Genomic DNA, 15493 nt, shown 5'->3' on the forward strand with positions numbered 1-15493 from the left:
TCCCCAACAATATACCCCTGTTCCCCAACAATATACCCCTGTTCTCCAACAATATACCCCTGTTCCCCAACAATATACCCCTGTTCCCCAAGAATATACCCCTGCTTCCCAACAATATACCCCTGTTCCCCAACAATATACCCGTTCCCTAACAATATACCCATGTTCCCCAAGAATATACCCCTGTTCGTGTGCGTGCATTGGGTTTGGGGGGGTAGCACTCAGCAAAATGACATTCCTCCTTTTGTATGTCCACATTCCAGAGTCTGCTCCATTCATTCCGTGTGACTGCGGCTGCTGGGGAAGCCAGGGGTTGACGAAGAGCAGGTGTGCGTCCCAAATGACACCCTATCCCCTATATAGTGGATCAAATTTGATTTGATTTGATAGTGCATGGGGGCTCTGGTCAAAAGTAATGCACTATATAGGGTGCCATTTGGGACGGGAGGATGCTGGGCCGAGTGCATGGGAGACCGGGGGGCGGTTGCTCCTCTCAATGGGATAACAAAAGGTAAGAAAATGGTCCAGTGCCATGGTGATTAAATGTGAATAAGCATTGAGAGAGGTTTCCAGCTTCTCTTTATCTGATGAATTTCAACATCTAGCTGCCTGGTTGAATTGGAGAGGATAGGAGAAGACAGTCTGTGTGTACAGTATGTTTAATGTGAACAGTATAAATGCAAAAGCATGAATTGAAAATACGTTACTAGAATTTTTATAATCCACTGCTTGGTTTCCTCTCAAGCACATGAAGGTGCTTTAAAGTCCAATATCTGATACCACAATGGAAAACATTCTGGCCATGCATTTGTGTGCATAAGTAATAATGAGCACATTCATATTCATACAGGAAGACGGAGTCAGTCACTAAAGCAGAAAATCTAACTATTCCCGATTGTAGGGAGCTACTCCCACTGTTCCCGCTGACTAACATCAAATTGACCTTTCACTCTGACAATGTGGGCCGTTTCTACGTTGCCCCAATATTACCTTAAGAAAACATCCAGGCTCTGCATTTCAATGGGGCTGTTTGCCTCCCATTAGCATTAGGAGTATAGCCCAGCAGGCTGGGTCAGCTGCCTGGCTGCTCTCCCTCTCCCTCCCTGGGTCAGCTGCATGGCTGCTCTCCCTCTCCCTCCCTGGGTCAGCTGCCTGGCTGCTCTCCCTCTCCCTCCCTGGGTCAGCTGCCTGGCTGCTCTCCCTCTCCCTCCCTGGGTCAGCTGCCTGGCTGCTCTCCCTCTCCCTCCCTGGGTCAGCTGCCTGGCTGCTCTCCCTCTCCCTCCCTGGGTCAGCTGCCTGGCTGCTCTCCCTCTCCCTCCCTGGGTCAGCTGCCTGGCTGCTCTCCCTCTCCCTCCCTGGGTCAGCTGCCTGGCTGCTCTCCCTCTCCCTCCCTGGGTCAGCTGCATGGCTGCTCTCCCTCTCCCTCCCTGGGTCAGCCTCATGGCTGCTCTCCCTCACCCTCCCTGGGTCAGCTGCCTGGCTGCTCTCCCTCTCCCTCCCTGGGTCAGCTGCCTGGCTGCTCTCCCTCTCCCTCCCTGGGTCAGCTGCCTGGCTGCTTTCCCTCTCCCTCCCTGGGTCAGCTGCGGGCGTGTCGTGTGTGTGCAGCTTTGGTGATGGCCCTGTTAACAGAGGCTCAAGAAGAGACAATAAAATGTATACTTGATTCACATGGAGCCTGAATACAAACACAACCTTAATGAATCTCATTGACTAATTGTATGTGTGAGTCATGGCAGAGTGATTGTTTGTCACCTGGTCAGGTATAAGGGATAATTTGTCCTGGGGGGTTAATGACATTAGAGATAGAGGGGCTCAGGCTTAAACTACTCCAGTCTGCTTTTCAGCTCATTTATCACTTGATTTACTTAACAAAAGGCACATCTCAATAGGTGGTCCAGGTATCCTCATGACATGGCACAAGTGGTGGGGGGGGGGGGGGGATTCCTATTTTGTTCTCTATTGCCCCACTATTGTTCCTCGAGCAAGGGGGGAGGCCGAAGACATCACTAATCCCAATCAGACCAACTCAAAAATTGCTGGAGGACATCCTAAATGGCACCCCATCCCCTACATAGTGCACCTTTGACGAGAGCCCATAGCGCACTATATACGGAATAGGGTGCCATTTGGCACATAATCTGAAGAGGTGCTGTGGACCACTGTGATGCGTGATTTGAAGGAGTCAGGCACAGGAGGGTAAATCACAGTATACCAAGTTTATTCCGTAATCCAGCGTAACCAGTCCAGTGCGGAAAACAGGCGCACTGGAACAAACATGCACACGGGGAAAATACCCCGGGAATTCAAAATACTGAGCTCCACCGAGCTACTAATCCTCACAATGAACAATCACCCACAAGGACAAGGGGGCAGAGGGAACACTTAAACACGTACTAATGAGGGTCATATGAACCAGGTGTGTGTAATTGACAAGACAAGACAAATGGAATGATGAGATATGGAGCGGCAGTGGCTAGAAGGCCGGTGACGACAAACGCCGAAGCCTGGCCGAACAAGGAGGGGAGGCAGCTTCGGAGGAAGTCGTGACAGTACCCCCCCCCCCTTGACGCGCAGCTCCACTAGCGCGCCGACCCCGGCCTCGGGGACGGCCAGGAGGACGCGGAGCAGGGCGAGCCGGATGGCGACGGTGTCATGGGCCTCTCACTCCACCGGGTTACCACCTTAATTTTCTTCCACTCTGCTCACCACTCTCTCTACTCAGCCTAACTAGCTCCACCTGTCCCTGCTCTGCTCTGCTCTAATTACTCTGCCAGCTGCGCTGCATTACCCACTACCTCTCCCAGTATTTAAGGCCCTGTCTTTCAGCTCTCCGGTGTCAGATCGTCTGCAAAGCTCACACCCGGAACCTGTTTGCTCGCGCTTCTGGCTCACCCTGGTTTTGTGACCCCGGACCTGCCTGTTTTTTGGATACTCTTCTGCCTCAGGAGATCCAGACCTGCTTCTGCCATTACGACTCCTGACTACTCTTCAATCCCGGTAACTCTGACCAGCCTTCTGCCTTGCTACTACGTATTTTGGATTTCCCTTGAACTGTACTGCTGCCTGGTTTCATTCCGCCCTGTTGTGTCTGTGTCTCCCCCCCCCCAGGACTTCTGGACCACCCACCACCGGCTTCATAGGACGCATCGCTGCCACTGGGGGGCCACAGACCCAGCGCATTGGACGGGATCCCTGTTACCCCTGGAGCCTTCATTCACTCCCTACTTCCCTTTTCCCTTAAGTTTAATAAACTTTCTGGTGTGACGCAATTGTGGTCCTCTGGTCGTCTGTCTGAACCGTGACAGTACGATCTGACCATTATGGACTCAGCGCACCCTTTCCCCGACATGGAAACCGATGAGCATGAGCAGCAGTTCCAGCAGCAGCAACAACAACTCGCCATGATCATTCAACTCCTCACCAACCTTACCCCAGCCAGTCTGCCCACCAGCCCAGCCCCCGAGTTACCTGCCCCGGTCATTGCAGCCGCTGCTCCGGAACCCAAGATTGGAAACCCCGAGCGGTTCAACGGCGATTCAACCCAGGTCCGGCCATTCCTGACTAGCTGCCGACTTCAGTTCTCCTTGCAGCCAAGGACCTTCGCCACGGAGGGGGCTAAAGTTGGGTATGCCATCACTCACCTGACGGGCCGAGCTCGACTCTGGGGAACAGCAGAGTTCGAACGTCAAACCCCCGCATGTGCAACCTTCGACCTGTTTGCTGAGGAGATGCTGAAGGTGTTTGACCTGGATTCACCCACCGCAGAGGCGTCTCGTGAACTGTTCAGTATTCGACAAGGCAGACGTACAGTCGCAGACCATTCCATCGACTTCCGAACCCTGGCTAGACGAAGTTCTTGGAACACACCATCGTTGGTGGACGCGTTCTTCCATAGTTTGGCTGACTATATCAAGGACGAGTTGGTCTCCCATGAACTGCCTTCCACTCTTGATGAAGCCATCGCACTGACTGTCAGGATCGACAGAAGGATACAGACCCGTCGTCGTGAGAGGGGGCGCCAAGGTCCACCTACTACCGGCATTCGGAGAGATCCGACTGGGCTCCTGTCATCTACTGCCACTCACCCAGGTCAGCTTGATCAGTCTGAGCCTATGGAGATTGGGCGAGCCTCCCTCACTCCTGCAGAGCGCCAGCGCCGCTTCACCTCAAACCTCTGCCTCTATTGTGGAGGTGATGGACATCGTGTGGTAACCTGCCCTTTAAAGGGCCGAAGCTCACCGGGCATAGGGGGAGTCCGGTTGAGTTCAATGACCATCCAGTCCTCCGACCGCAAACCCCTGCTGCAAGTTCACCTCCGCCTCTCTGACTCAACTCACACCCTGGCTGCTCTGGTGGATTCTGGCGCCGAAGCCAACATAATGGACATCAAGCTGGCACGCCAACTGGGACTGGAGAACCTCCGTTTGACACCTCCTATTCCTGCCCGGGCACTGGACGGACACTTACTCGGATCGGTCACTCATGTCACGGCCCCGGTCTCGATGGGTCTGTCCGGAAACCATCAAGAAACTATCCAGTTTCACCTGCTCCCCTCTCCAGGCCAACCCCTCATCCTGGGTTACCCATGGCTCCGCCGGCACAATCCTCAGCTCGACTGGGTGACCGGGGTGATCAGGGAGTGGGGAGAGGACTGCCACCGAACCTGCCTGCTTGCTGCCGCACTACCCCCTCGGCCAGTACCTACTAACTCCGCTCCTGACCTCTCCAATGTCCCAGAATGCTACCATGGTCTCAGAGAGGTGTTTAACAAAGCAAGAGCCACATCTCTGCCCCCTCACCGACCGTACGACTGTGCCATCGACCTCCTCCCTGGAACAGCTCCTCCAAAGGGTCGTCTTTATTCGTTGTCTGCTCCTGAAAGAAAGTCCATGGAGGACTACATCAATGGCTCTCTGTCCGCAGGATTAATCCGTTCATCTTCATCTCCTGCTGGTGCTGGCTTCTTCTTTGTGGGGAAGAAGGACGGATCTCTTCGCCCCTGCATCGACTACAGGGGACTCAACGACATCACAGTGAAGAACCGTTACCCTCTGCCTCTGCTCACCTCTGCTTTTGAGTTGCTCCAGGGAGCCACTGTTTTTACCAAGTTGGATCTCAGAAACGCTTACCACCTAGTGCGGATCCGGGAGGGAGATGAATGGAAAACCGCATTCAATACACCAACAGGCCACTACGAGTATCTGGTTATGCCTTTTGGCCTCACCAATGCTCCTGCTGTGTTCCAGGCTCTAGTGAATGATGTACTGCGGGACATGTTAAACAAGTTTGTCTTCGTTTACCTGGATGACATCTTAATCTACTCCAGAAACCTGTCTGAACACACCCGCCATGTCCAGCAAGTCCTTCATCGTCTTCTGGAGAATTCCCTCTACGCCAAGGCAGAGAAATGTGAGTTTCACGTCAAGACAGTGGCCTTCCTGGGGTACATAGTGGCAGAGGGAAGTATCCAAATGGATCCTGCCAAAGTATCAGCAGTCACTTCATGGCCAGTTCCGGAGAACAGAAAGAAGCTGCAACAGTTTCTGGGGTTTGCTAACTTCTATAGGAAGTTTATCCGGAACTACAGTACCGTTGCTGCCCCTCTCACTGCTCTAACCAGCACCAAGCAACCCTTCACCTGGACCCCAGCAGCCGACAAAGCCTTCAGTACCCTCAAGGTGAGGTTCACCTCCGCTCCCATCCTCCAGATGCCTGATGTGGACCGGCAATTCATTGTGGAGGTGGACGCCTCGGATGTGGGAGTTGGTGCTGTGATTTCTCAGTGGGCTGCGGAGGATAGGAAGCTCCATCCCTGTGCCTTTTTCTCACGTCGGTTGTCCCCCTCTGAGTGCAATTACGACATAGGGAACCGTGAGCTGCTGGCTGTGAAGCTTGCCTTGGAGGAGTGGCGTCACTGGCTGGAGGGGTCCACCATTCCATTTCTCGTTTGGACCGATCATAAGAACTTGGAGTACATCCGCACGGCCAAACGGTTGAACTCCAGGCAGTCCCGCTGGGCCCTGTTCTTCACCAGGTTTAATTTCACTCTGTCATACCGGCCTGGATCACGCAACACCAAGCCAGACGCCCTCTCCCGTCAATTCCAGAAGGATGACACCCCCTCCAAGGACCCTGTGTCGATTCTGCCAAGTCCCTGCATCGTTGCAGCTCTGACCTGGGCTGTTGAGGAACAGGTGCTGGAGGCTCTCCGTAACCAGCCAGGTCCCAGCACTTGCCCAGCTGACCGCCTTTTTGTCCCCGAAGACCTGAGGTCCCAGGTCGTTCAGTGGGGACATGACTCCCGCCTAGCTTGTCACCCTGGCTCCACCCGCACTTACAACCTGCTCGCCCAGAGGTTCTGGTGGCCCTCTCTGAGGAAGGATGTACGGGAATTCGTCCAAGCCTGCCCCATCTGCAACCAACACAAGTCGTCCTGCCAGCCCCCAGCCGGATTGCTGCAGCCCCTGCCTGTGCCCAGACGTCCCTGGTCTCACATCGCCCTTGACTTTGTCACGGGGCTGCCCCCTTCAAGTGGCATGACCGTCATTCTCACCATCGTTGACCGTTTCAGCAAGATGGCACACTTCATTCCCCTCCCCAAGCTCCCAACCGCCAAGGAGACCGCCCAGGTGGTCCTGGAACACGTCTTCCGGATCCACGGACTGCCAAGGGATGTAGTTTCTGACCGTGGTCCACAATTCTCCTCCGCTTTTTGGAAGGAGTTCTGTCACCTGCTGGGAGCCACAGTCAGTCTGACTTCCGGATTCCATCCCCAATCCAATGGGCAGTCAGAGCGGGCTAATCAGGAGCTCGAGAAGGCACTGCGATGCATGACTTCACGCAACCCCCACTCCTGGTCGCAGCAATTGACATGGGTGGAGTACGCACACAATTCTCTGACCTGCTCTGCCATCGGTATGTCCCCTTTCCAATGTGTTTATGGATACCAGCCTCCTCTATTTGCCAGCCAGGAAGAGGAGGTTACTTGCCCATCTGCACTTGCTTTTGCCCGTCGATGTCGCCGCACCTGGTCACAAGCCCGAGCCACACTCCTCAGATCCGTTGCCAGCTACACTACCGGGGCCAACCGTCGGAGAATTCCTGCTCCCACCTACCATGTTGGTCAAAGGGTGTGGTTGTCATCGAAGAACCTGCCACTCAGGGTGGAGTCGCAGAAGCTGGCACCTCGGTTCATTGGCCCATTCCCTATCATAAGAGTGATTAGCCCAACTGCTGTCCGGCTCCAACTGCCTAATTCCCTGAGGGTGCACCCCACTTTCCATGTGTCTAAGATTAAGCCCATCCATGAGAGTCCGCTGGTCCCTGCTGCGCCTGGTCCTCCTCCTCCACGGCTCGTCGATGGTGGTCTGGTTTACACCGTCCGCCGCCTGCTTCGGTCCAGACGGAGGGGTAGGGGTCTCCAGTACCTCATTGACTGGGAGGGCTATGGACCTGAGGAGAGGACCTGGGTGCCAGCTAGTCGGATTGTGGATAGGACTCTCATCACCGCTTTCCACCAACGGCATCCTGATCAACCTGCAATCCGTAGGGGCCGCCCCAGAGGGGTCCCTAACCGTCCGGCCCGCTCGGCTTCCTGTCCTGTGCCTGATCCTGTCTCGGGACCTGTCCCATCTCCCGACCACGGCCCTCCGGCTTCCTCCGAGGATGAGGACGCTCACTCGGACCGTTCGGAGGAGTTCTAGCCCTCCTCCGGCTCCCCTCCTCCCGCCCGGCGTGGTGTTGCTCTTGGGACTTCTGGGGCCGTCCCTTGGGGGGGGGGTTCTGTCATGGGCCTCTCACTCCACCGGGTTACCACCTTAATTTTCTTCCACTCTGCTCACCACTCTCTCTACTCAGCCTAACTAGCTCCACCTGTCCCTGCTCTGCTCTGCTCTAATTACTCTGCCAGCTGCGCTGCATTACCCACTACCTCTCCCAGTATTTAAGGCCCTGTCTTTCAGCTCTCCGGTGTCAGATCGTCTGCAAAGCTCACACCCGGAACCTGTTTGCTCGCGCTTCTGGCTCACCCTGGTTTTGTGACCCCGGACCTGCCTGTTTTTTGGATACTCTTCTGCCTCAGGAGATCCAGACCTGCTTCTGCCATTACGACTCCTGACTACTCTTCAATCCCGGTAACTCTGACCAGCCTTCTGCCTTGCTACTACGTATTTTGGATTTCCCTTGAACTGTACTGCTGCCTGGTTTCATTCCGCCCTGTTGTGTCTGTGTCTCCCCCCCCCCCAGGACTTCTGGACCACCCACCACCGGCTTCATAGGACGCATCGCTGCCACTGGGGGGGGCACAGACCCAGCGCATTGGACGGGATCCCTGTTACCCCTGGAGCCTTCATTCACTCCCTACTTCCCTTTTCCCTTAAGTTTAATAAACTTTCTGGTGTGACGCAATTGTGGTCCTCTGGTCGTCTGTCTGAACCGTGACAGACGGTAGAAATCCCGCAACAGGGAGGGATCGAGGATATCCCTCACCGGGACCCAGCACCGTTCCTCCGGACCGTACCCCTCCCACTCCACAAGGTACTGAAGGCCCCCCACCCGACGCCTCGAATCCAAGATGGAACGGCCGGAGTACGCCGGGGCCCCCTCGATGTCCAGAGGAGGCGGAGGGACCTCCCACACCTCAGACTCCTGGAGCGGACCAGCCACCACCGGCCTGAGGAGAGACACATGAAACGAGGGGTTAATACGGTAATCATGGGGGAGTAATAACCTATAGGTAACCTCGTTGATTCTCCTCAGGACTTTGAACGGCTAACCAAGGGATATCTAGTACCACAGGGAAAGCAGGAGACTCAATGATAAAAAACGTGACTTGCTTGCAATGAGTCTCGTGGGTAACCATGGTGATTGGTGCGGTAACTTCCCTAACAAACCCGGACCCTAATGGTCGACTGTCAAGTGCTCTGATGGGGAGTGGAATGGATAGGGGAACCAATGAAATGCCTGTGTGAGAATGCCCTGTCCATAAAGTTCCCAGCTGCGCCTGAATCGACTAGCGCCTTACACTGGGGAACTACAATGTGATCAGGAAAGTGGATGGGTAGGGTACAGTGCGCAGCAGAGGGCTCTGAACAAGTGTGGGTGTTCGATACCTGGGGTGATGCGAGAGTGCCCTGCCTGCCGCCTCCAGACCCAAAAGAACGCTGACGACATTGTGCGGTGTAATGTCCCTTTGTTCCACCAGAGTGACACTGGCGCTGTCGTCCTCCGCTCTCTCGGATCGCGACTCCACCCAGCTCCATCAGCTCGTGATCCGAGTCGGCTGGGTTGGAACGGGTAGACCCCCTCCAGGACGTCCTCTGGCTGCCAGCAGGTTGTCCAAACGGATGGCCATGTCCACCAGTTGCGTGAAGGACAACATGGTGTCCCGGCAGGCTAGCTCCCTTCGGACTTCCTCTCACAGATGGCACCGGAAGTGGTCGATAAGGGCCCGCTCGTTACACCCGGACCCAGCTGCTAGAGTCCGAAACTCCAAGGCGAAGTCCAGCGCAGTCCTCGTCCCCTGCCTCAGGTGGACCAGCCGCTCGCCCGCCTCTCGACCTTTGGGCGGGTGATCGAAGACAGCCCGAAAGAGGTGAGCGAACTCCCCGTAGTTGTCCAACACGGCTCCTCCCTCATTCCAAACCGCATTGATCCACTCCAGGGCTTTCCCCGAGAGGCAGGAGATGAGGGCGGACACCTTCTCCCGCTCCAATGGGGCCGGGCTGATGCTGGAGAAGTAGAGCTCCAGTTGGAGGAGGAATCCCTGGCAGAGAGCAGCTGTCCCGTCAAACTCCCGTGGTCGGGATATATGGATCCCTCTGGGTGCTGGGGTGTGGGTGGCTGGATCCAGTTGCCCAGCTGGTCTCAACAGATTGGGTCCTATCCTCTCCAGGCGTTGGACGATCTGGAGAACCAGATCTATCGCTTCTCCCAAGCTGGCTAGCATTGTTGAATGCTCCTGGACCCATGCCACGACTCCAGGCATGCGCTCCTCTCCCGCTGACTCCATAGTTTGGGTGGGTGATTCTGTGGTGCGTGATTTGAAGGAGTCAGGCGCAGGTAAATCACAGTATACCGAGTTTATTCCGTAATCCAGCGTAACCAGTCCAGTGCGCAAAACAGGCACACTGGAACAAACATGCACACTGGGAAAACATGCACACTCCTCCTGAGTGGCGCAGTGGTCTAAGGCACTGCATCGCAGTGCTAACTGTGCCACTAGAGATCCTGGTTCGAATCCAGGCTCTGTCGCAGCCGGCCGCGACCGGGACACTCATAGGCGGCGCACAATTGGCCCAGCGTCGTCCAGGGTAGGGGAGGGAATGGCCGGCAGGGATGTAGCTCAGTTGATAGAGCATGGCGTTTGCAACGCCAGGGTTGTGGGTTCAATTCCCACGGGGGGCCAGTATAAAAAAAATATGTATTCACTAACTGTAAGTCGCTCTGGATAAGAGCGTCTGCTAAATGACTAAAATGTAAATGTAAATGAAAATACCCCGGGAATACAAAATACTGAGCTCCACCGAGCTACTAATCCTCACAATGAACAATCACCCACAAGGACAAGGGGGCAGAGGGAACACTTAAACACGTACTAATGAGGGGAATATGAACCAGGTGTGTGTAATTGACAAGACAAGACAAATGGAATGATGAGATATGGAGCGGCAGTGGCTAGAAGGCCGGTGACGACGAACGCCGAAGCCTGGCCGAACAAGGAGGGGAGGCAGCTTCGGAGGAAGTCGTGACAGTACCCCCCCTTGACGCACACCAAACAATGGACGTGAACAGGTTAAATAGGAAGAGAAACTAACATAATAGGGAACAGGTGTGCAACAACAGACAACAATCAAATGAACATAGAAACATATAACATAGAGCAGCAGCAGCTAGTACTCCGGTGACGACGAACGCCGAAGCCTGCCCGAGCCAGAAGGAAGGCCTCGGGGACAGCCAGGAGGACGCGGCGCGGGATGATGGAATTCTCTCAACAAGGAGGGATCGAGGATATCCCTCCTAGGAACCCAGCACCGCTCCTCCGGACCGCACCCCTCCCGCTCCACGAGATACTGCAGGCCCCCCATCCGACGCCTCGAATCCAGGATGGAACGGGCCAAGTACGCCGGTGCCCCCTCGATGTCCAGTGGGGGCGGAGGAACCTCCCGTATCTCAGACTCCTGGAGTGGACCAGCTACCACCAGCCTGAGGAGAGAAACATGGAACGAGGGGTTAATACGATAATTAATAGGAAGCTGTAACCTATAACATACCTCGTTCAATCTCCTCAGGACTTTAAATGGGCCCACAAACCGCCTACCCACCTTCCGGCAGGGCAGGCGAAGGGGCAGGTTTCGGGTCGAGAGCCAGACCCGGTCCCCCGGTGCATACACCGGGGCTTCACTGCGGTAGCGGTCGGCGCTCGCCTTCTGACGCCTGATGGCCCGCTGCAGGCGTTCATGTGTAGCGTCCCAGGTCTCCTGCGAGCGCCGAACCCACTCGTCCACCGCAGGTACCTCGATCTGGCTCTGATGCCACGGTGCCAGGGCCGGCTGATAACCTAACACACACTGGAAAGGAGTGAGGTCAGTTGAGGAGTGGCGGTTGGAGTTTATAGCCATCTCTGCCCAGGGTAGGAAAACCGACCACTCCCCTCGCCGGTCCTGGCAATACGACCTCAGAAACCTACCCACCTCCTGGTTAATTCTCTCCACCTGCCCGTTACTCTCGGGGTGAAAACCTGAGGTAAGGCTAACCGAGATCCCCAACCGTTCCATGAACGCCCTCCAAACCCTTGAGGTGAACTGGGAACCCCGATCAGACACTGTATCCTCAAGCACCCCGTAGTGCCGGAAGACGTGTGTAAAAAGGGCCTCGGCAGTTTGTAGGGCCGTAGGGAGTCCGGGTAGAGGAAGGAGGCGACAGGACTTAGAAAACCGATCCACAACGACCAGGATGGTTGTGTTCCCTCTAGAGGGAGGAAGATCAGTCATAAAATCCACCGATAGGTGAGACCCCGGTCGTTGTGGAACGGGTAGGGGTTGTAATTTCCCTCTGGGCAGGTGTCTAGGAGCCTTACACTGGGCGCACACCGAGCAGGAGGAAACATAAACCATCACGTCCTTGGCTAAGGTGGGCCACCAGTACTTCCCACTAAGACAGGTCACTGTCCGACCGATGCCAGGGTGACCAGAGGAGTGTGACGTGTGAGCCCAATAGATCAAACGATCGCGGACCTCCAGCGGTACGTACTTACGACTCTCTGGACACTGGGGAGGAGAGGGTTCGCTACGTAACGCCCGCGTCAACCTCCCACACCACCGGTGCCACCAGACACGACGCCGGAAGTATGGGAGTGGGCTCCACGGAACTCTCCTCTGTGTCATACAGTCGGGACAGAGCATCTGCCTTAGCATTCTGGGAGCCCGGCCTGTAAGAAAGGGTGAAAACAAAACGGGTTAGAAACATGGACCACCTTGCCTGGCGAGGGTTTAACCTCTTCGCCGCTCGGATGTACTCCAGATTGCAGTGGTCAGTCAAAATGAGAAAAGGGTGTTTAGCCCCCTCAAGCCAACGTCTCCACGCTTTCAGGGCTTTGACCACCGCCAACAACTCCCGGTCCCCCACATCATAGTTGCGCTCCACCGGGCTGAGCTTCTTCGAAAAGAAAGCACAGAGGCGGAGCTTGGGTGGCATGCCCGAGCGCTGAGAAAGTACAGCGCCTATCCCAGCCTCGGATGCGTCTACCTCAACCGTGAAGGCCAAGGAGGGATCCGGATGAGCCAGCACTGGAGCTGAGGTAAACAGGTCCTTCAGGCGACTAAAAGCCCTGTCCGCCTCAGCTGACCACCGCAGACGCACCGGTCCCCCCTTCAGCAACGAGGTAATGGGAGCCGCTACCTGACCAAAGCCCCGGATAAACCTCCGGTAGTAGTTGGCAAACCCCAAGAAACGCTGCACCTCCTTTACCGTGGTTGGAGTCGCCCAATTACGCACGGCCGAAATGCGGTCACTCTCCATCCTCACCCCAGACGCGGACATGTGGTACCCTAGGAAGGAGATGGGCTCCTGAAAGAACAGGCATTTCTCTGCCTTAGCATACAGGTCATGCTCCAACAGACTTCCAAGCACTTTACGCACCAGGGACACATGCTCGGCCCTTGTAGTGGAGTATATAAGTATGTCATCAATATACACCACTACCCCTTGTCCGTGCCGGTCCCTGAAAATCTCATCCACAAATTATTGGAAGACTGATGGAGCATTTATTAACCCGTATGGCATGACAAGATACTCATAATGTCCAGAGGTGGTACTAAATGCCGTCTTCCACTCATCTCCCTCTCGGATACGCACTAGGTTGTACGCGCTCCTGAGATCCAATTTTGTGAAGAAGCGTGCCCCGTGCAATGATTCCGTCATACTAGCTATCAGGGGTAATGGATAGCTGTACTTGATGGTAATCTGATTTAAGCCACGGTAATCAATGCACGGGCGTAAACCACCATCCTTCTTCTTCACAAAAAAGAAACTTGAGGTGACAGGTGAAGTGTCCCTAAACTACGAGCATACTGCCGATCAATAAAATTCCCAGCCGCGCCTGAATCTACTAGCGCCTTATGCTGGGAATGGGGGGGGGGGGGAAACTTCTGGAAAAACAATATCTACACACAAGTTAGCAACAGGAGGCTCTGGGTGAGTCGGGTGCCTACTCACCTGAGACGGTCGACCAGTGCCCTGCCTGCTGCCTCGACCTCCTGAGGACCCTCCCCAGCACCAACCAGCAGTGTGTCCTCTGCAGCCACAGTTGGTGCAGGGGACGGTCCCTCTCCCCGTCTCCCTAACCGCAGCACCTCAGAGCTCCATGGGGGTAGACTCGGAGGTGCTGGGAGATGGAATGGACGGCCCCCGATCAGAACGTCCGCGGGCTGCCAACAGGTTATCCAACCTGATGGACATGTCCACCAGTTGGTCCAGGGTGAGATCGGTGTCCCTGCAGGCCAGCTCCCGACGGATGTCCTCCCTTAAGCTGCAGCGATAATGGTCGATCAGGGCCCTCTCATTCCATCCCGCGCTGGCTGCTAAAGTTCTGAATTCCAGCGCAAACTCCTGCGCGCTCCTCATCTCCTGTCGTAGGTGGAACAGACGTTCACCCGCCGCTCTCCCCTCTGGTGGATGATCGAATACCCCCCGGAAGCGGCGTGTGAAGTCCTCGTAGCGGACAGTACTTCTGCGTCTATTCCTCCCCACTCGGCGTTGGCCCATTCCAGCGCCTTCCCCGATAGACAGGAGATGAGGGCAGACACGCTCTCGAATCCCGAGGGCGCCGGGTGAATGGTGGCCAGGTAAAGCTCCACCTGGAGGAGAAATCCCTGGCACCCGGCAGGTGTTCCGTCATATGCCCTCGGGAGCGAGAGCCGAATCCCACTGGACCCAGATGGCGAAGCGGTGACCAGTGTTGTAGGTGGGTGATTGGTTGGAGATGGTGACGGGATACCACCTCTCTCCCATCATTCCATTGTCTGGAATACTCGTTCCATGGTGACCCCATAGTGGTGCGTGTTTTTGTCACGAATGTCGGTAGAATGCGGTAGGCCAGAGTCAAGCGCAGGACACAGAATGAGATGAAGAACCACTTTACTGAGTAGTAAAGAAATACAAGCAAAACCCTCCAAAACAACAAAGGAGGAGCAAAACCCACTCACAAAATGACACTCGTACAATCAAATAAACACACACACCAAACAGTGGACGTGAACAGGTTAAATAGGAAGAGAAACTAACATAATAGGGAACAGGTGTGCAACAACAGGCAACAATCAAATGAACATAGAAACATATAACATAGAGCGGCAGCAGCTAGTACTCCGGTGACGACGAACGCCGAAGCCTGCCCGAGCCAGAAGGAAGGGCAGTCTCGGCAGAATCCGTGACAAGCAGTGAGGATCAAGTGACTGTCTGGCAAGTTATTCTGGGTAGGTACACTCTAAAAAGTAAAGGATCCTGGAGGATTCTTTAGGGGTTCTTCAAATTGAAACTATGGGGGAACCCCTATAAGTTCTTTGAATAACCCTTTAAAAGGGTTCTTCAAAGAACCCCTTTGAATGGATCCTCAAATAACCTTTTGAATAACCTTTTGGGGTAAATTTTTTATCCCCCCCTATTATTATTATTATTAATAATAATAATACCCATGACAATAACACAATATTTTAGCTGTCAGTTTTTATAATGATTTTAGTGGCAAAGCAGAATATAAAAATCAAAATATGAGGTAAACTCCCAGCAGAGCCCCAAGTCAAATGGGTATATCCTCTGGTGTATTGATGTTAATGTGTTGATGTTCTCCGTATCCATAGCCATAATGATTTTGCAGTGCATGGTGATCGAACAGGTTTCCTGTTATTTTCATCAGAGGTGTAGGGAGGGTGAAGTCTGTGAATCCAAAAAATAGTAATTATACAGATGTTTAACAAAACATGCACACAACAGTATT

Source organism: Coregonus lavaretus (genome assembly GCF_964263955.1).
Source record: "Coregonus lavaretus genome assembly, chromosome: 29".
Lineage (NCBI taxonomy): Eukaryota > Metazoa > Chordata > Actinopteri > Salmoniformes > Salmonidae > Coregonus > Coregonus lavaretus.